We start from the raw sequence: 5,723 nt of genomic DNA on the forward strand, positions 1-5,723 counted from the left end.
TGATGAGGCAGAAACAGCCCATGGTAGAAAGAGTACGTTGTATTTTCTCTAGCTTATCCTGGAGATAATATGGATGACAATATAATGAGACAGTCACTTTTTTACATCATGCAGGTTTCTCCGATCAAATAGCTTAACCTAAATGGTGCCCAATCAAATCAAAAATTAGCGCGACATGTTAACAAACACATTATCCTTAAAACAGGACAGGTCAAAGTCAAAGGGACAATACGAATGGACACACACACACACACACATACACACACACTGTGGACAATATGAATGGACACACACACACACACACACACTGTGGACAATATGAATGGACACACACACACACACACACACACACACACACTGTGGACAATATGAATGGACAATCAGGCTACGCACAACTGCTTTCCAGGAGTTTCCTCCCGTGGGTTAAATGAATCATAATCAGTGGTTTCAAGTTTGTATCTGTAAATGTTTGAAGAGCTGAACATTGCAAAAAAGAAAAAGACATTTGAATGTGAAAACACATTGATTCTCACTGCAAATAGGCACAACTCCTGATAGAGTTGGGTAGCTGATGTTCAGAGCTTAAATAGCCAAATGGATTAGTCACAGGAATCAAGACTAATAAAGCCAATGTAACTGCCTTTTTTTTACAAATGGTAGGCCCACCACATGTATGGGCATTCATAAAATCCCATTGCAGGCAGGTCCGGTCCGAACCAAATCAACCAATCATAGACGTCTATAAATTACATATTTTCACCTTTCATTCAGAACAGAAAATGAACCTGATTTCAATGTCCGAAAATACCAATGTTCAACGTACAGAAAATACCAATGTTCAACGTACAGAAAATACCAATGTTCAACGTACAGAAAATACCAATGTTCAATGTACAGAAAATATGTATTTTCAACGTCAGGATAAAGATGAATTTTAAACGTTTGGAAAATGAACTTCAACATCTGGAAAATACGTATTTTAGATGTATTTTCAACATCATTTTGCTTACTTTGACTATTCTAGGTTTGCAAGGGTGGAAATGTTATTTTGTTGTTGTCTTGCTTATTGTGTCAGAGTGGCCAGGACATGCAATTTATGGCTGATTTAACATGAAATCATCAACCCTGTTGTGGTCAATCCTATTACTAGACACTTACTAGAGTATTTTCTATTTTTATTTAACCTCTTGAGATGGGAAATATGTTTTTTATATGATGTTGAACATGTGCTCTTTTTGACAGAAAGTTCAAATCAATTTTCTTTTTTTTTGTTCTTTTTTTTTTAACCTCTTTTCACTTCTCAAAAGGTGGAACGACCCTCCTAGTTAATCTCAAATCCCAATAGAATGACCTCAGAGTCTCAGTGTGGCTCTCAGAGAGAGAGATACATACAGTGACTGGAACTTGGAACTCAGAACTACTGATGGCTCCATGTCTGCGTTCCATAATGTCTCCGTCCTCTGTCTGTAGGATCATAAATCACTGCGTCATACTCCAGCCCTGACCTCAGGGTCATTCTTTTATAGACGACCCCTTCATCACGGAACAATCTGCTCCACAGAACGGCTGCAGACAAAAGACACATAACCTGGATGCTGTCCTCCCCTCCTCGCCCCTCCCCCTCTCCTCTCCGCTCTACTCTCCTCTCCTCCCCGCTCCTCTCCGCTCTCCTCTCCTCTCCTCTCTACTCTCTACTCTGCCCTGACCTTGGTCTCTCATCCATGGAGGCAGGTCAAAACATAAAATCAACAAGGAAACTGAGCATAAAATATCTCTGAATCAATTTGATCTGTAACTTTAATCTAAATCTATAACCCGTCTTCACTTTTTTTTGGATTCAGCGATGTTGTGTTAATCAAAGGAGAAGTTGCAGCGATGAGGGGGATATGATGGTGATATTGAAATATCGTACTGGTGATTACGGTCTTATTTCAGGGTCAGTTGAGCGTTGCTGAGCGCTTTTATTGGCTTGATAGACCACAGCCCGCATCCGTGTGTGACATCATCGTCATACATGATCAGAACAGTCAACATCGGTGTCTCTCTCTTCTCCCAAATGTTCATAGCCAGAGATGAGCAGAGATTGTACCTGTTATTCACAAAAAAGAATATGAACACATTATTAAAGGAAGAACAAAAAGGTGGAACAAAAAATGTACAATAAAAGTTAATGTTCTTAAAACACATTTTTATTCCCTAAAGTAAATAACAGGAAAAAGTCTCTGTCTGCGTGTCTCTCTCTGGAAATGAACGTGTCGGCGCGTCGGGGGTAGACTTTTCAATACAGCTTTAGTAAGACAGGAAATGGAAATTTTGACAGGCTTACTTTTGTCACTCTGTGATCTAATCAAATCTCACCCTCATTGATCCAGTTATGGAATAAGTCATCAAATACTCCCCCGATCATAATATTTGATCTATTTTTTTTGCATTAATGTTTGCTTATCTGTGTTGTCTTGCAAAAGACAGGCAAATCAAGCGATTTTATCCCGCACAAATCTTTTAATATAATAATAATAATATAACAATGAATATTGCATCGGTTATTGGTTTTGCACTTTTACAGTCCAAGACAACGTACAACGTAATGACTTAGATCACATCTGCTGTGGTCTGATGACTGGGATAAACCATGTGTAACATAAAGTGTGTATGAGTGTGTGTTTGAGTGTGTGTGTGTGTGTGTGTGTGTGTGTGTGTGCGTGTGTGTGTGTGCGTGTGTGTGTATGAGTGTGTTACAACCCTAACGACTCTCCAATGAGCTCTTAACAGTACCTTCAGTCCAGCTGCCTTTATTTTACAACAATAAAACTTAATGGCCGCACGTAGCTCCCTAACCTCCTGTAACATCAGCACTGTTACAGAGACCTGCTGAAACAGGATATAAAAGAACACACATATGGCTTCATATCAACATGTATTCTTATATCACAATAAGCTTTTGATTTATGACTCTGCACTGTGATTTCGGTTCTTTCAATAAAAACGCACGACCTTGTTGTCGTCATGGGGCGGCAGGCAGCCTAGTGGTTAGAGTGTAGGGGCGGCAGGCAGCCTAGTGGTTAGAGTGTAGGGGCGGCAGGCAGCCTAGTGGTTAGAGTGTAGGGGCGGCAGGTAGCCTAGTGGTTAGAGTGTGGGGACGGCAGGTAGCCTAGTGGTTAGAGTGTAGGGACGGCAGGTAGCCTAGTGGCTAGAGTGTGGGGACGGCAGGTAGCCTAGTGGTTAGAGTGTAGGGACGGCAGGTAGCCTAGTGGTTAGAGTGTAGGGACGGCAGGTAGCCTAGTGGTTAGAGTGTAGGGGTGGCAGGCAGCCTAGTGGCTAGAGTGTAGTGACGGCAGGTAGCCTAGTGTTTAGAGTGTAGGGGCGGCAGGCAGCCTAGTGGTTAGAGTGTAGTGACGGCAGGTAGCCTAGTGGTTAGAGTGTAGTGGCGGCAGGCAGCCTAGTGGTTAGAGTGTTGGGCCAGTAACCGAAAGGTTGCTAGATCTAATTCCTGAGCTGACAATGTAAAAATGTGTCGTTCTGCCCCTGAACAGGCAGTTAACCCACTGTTCCTAGGCCGTCATTGTAAATTAGAATTTGTTCTTAACTGACTTGCGTAGTTAAATTTAAAGAATGTTTTTGTTAAAATGTGATATGAGAGAATATCTATGTTAATTCACCGGTACACTCCTGTTTCCTGTTTGTCTGATTTATCTAAGGTTTTTAAATTGAACCTTCATTCTTTCGGGGTAGTCTCATGAGATTGGAGATTTGGTCGATAGGACTTGGAAGTGTCCATGCCAGGACAGCATCAGAAGGCTTTGGCCAATGCCAGTCACAGCAACTCGACTAATACTAACCAATAAACCCATGATGTTCTCAGCCTTGTCCTCACTTATAAAGGGACTAGCCACCATCAGGATGTGATAAACTCTGTCAAATTTGCCCTATATCCCATTTTGCAGACTAACGAAGTTTTGTGTGTTTTTGTGAATAAAACATGTACACCGTAAACCCCAATGTGCTACTATATCATTAGGTACATTTGTTTTTTTTTATTTAAATCCGTTGCACTTACTATATTTGAGTAGTTACTTAAAGTTATGTTGTAGTCATCAATCAAACCGATAGAGTCACTGTGACCCTGTAGGGCACCTGTCAAACTCATTCCACGGAGGGCCGAGTGTCTGCGGGTTATAGCTCCTCCCTTGTACTTTGTTTACTAATTAAGGTAATTAAGGTCACTAATTAGTAAAGAACTCCCCTCGTCTGGTTGTCTAGGTCTTAATTTAAAGGAAAAAACCAACAACCCGCAGACACTCAGCCTTCCGTGGAATGAGTTTGATATCCCTGCTGTAGGGTGGTCCAGATATGATTAACGCCTCTACTAAGCCACGCCTCCAACATAAATTACAAGTGTGCCTTGCCTTTTCCAGTGAATGGTAGAGTCACCACTCGTGACTGTATTTGTTTGTGACAGAGACATGGTTGTTAAATTCATTAGTGAGTCCCTAGATCAAATGTTAACATTATAATTAAACTCTTTATGACAATACCTTAAATATCTCATATATCAAACGCTCTAATCTAAGGCCATATTTTGAGGCCTAGTAATTTACCAGAATATTGCAAATTTACCTGCAAGTCCCCATTATGCAAGCTTGCAAAGTGATGTGTTATTCCTATTGGAATCCAGCCAGGATATACAACAGTTGGAAATTCCATTCATAATGACTGCCAGGGTTAGGAACAGTGTGAGCCAGGGGTTCCCAAACCTTTTTGGCCCACGACCCCATTTTGATATCTGTAAGTTCTCGTGACCACAACCACGTGAAAAAAAAAATGTATGTAATTAACAGCCATGTTAACTTTTTTATTTGGGGCTTTGGTGGTCCATTTGAAAAACATTCTAACAGTATTTACAATTATTTTTTCACATCACCATCACATACTTTTAATGTGGTGCTATCACAGTCAAATTCAAATGAGTCTGACATAATGTATCTTATCTCACCACCACTAATGAGATGGGTGTGTTTGATGCATGTCGCATCAGAGCTTCTCAAAGTCAGGGGGCGTGGCTTCTCAAAGTCAGGGGGCGTGGTCGACAGTGAGCACCTCATCTCTGCTGTCACATCCAACCTGGATCCATATTTGGTTTTAATGCAGACGAAAGCACTGAATCCAGCTTCACACAGATATGAGCTGGTGAAGGGTACCATGAGTTTTATGGTGCTTTCAAGACAACTGGGAACTCTCTATTTTGGAAATTAATTTACTCAATGTACATGCAAAAACACAGATATATATATATACAAATATATATAATTTGTTATAACTTTAAAACATTGAGTTGCTTTGAGTTCTCATTTAGTTCTGAGTCAGTACCACATAAACATTTTAATAAGTAATAGTGAGTTTTCCTGGACTTTGAGTTCAATTTACTAGAAATATTTGAGTTAAAAATGCCTTGGGGTTTACAGTGTATAGTTTGCTGCAAGTTGAAATCATGAAATGTCTCTCTAAAGTGACAACCAAGTTAACTGTATAGGCTATGACATGTATTGCACAACAGGTTGTAAATAAACTGGAGAACAGGTCTACATAAAACTCAAAATGCCAACAAAAACAATCAGTGGATAAATGAGGATTTATTACATTCAAAAGGGTCATGATCTGTCGGGTACGCGCAGCATAACCGCTCTCTCCTCTCCTCCGCGTGCACGCGCATCGTATTCATCTCC

This window comes from Oncorhynchus mykiss, chromosome 16 (assembly GCF_057628025.1).
Source record: "Oncorhynchus mykiss isolate SJ-2025 chromosome 16, ASM5762802v1, whole genome shotgun sequence".
Lineage (NCBI taxonomy): Eukaryota > Metazoa > Chordata > Actinopteri > Salmoniformes > Salmonidae > Oncorhynchus > Oncorhynchus mykiss.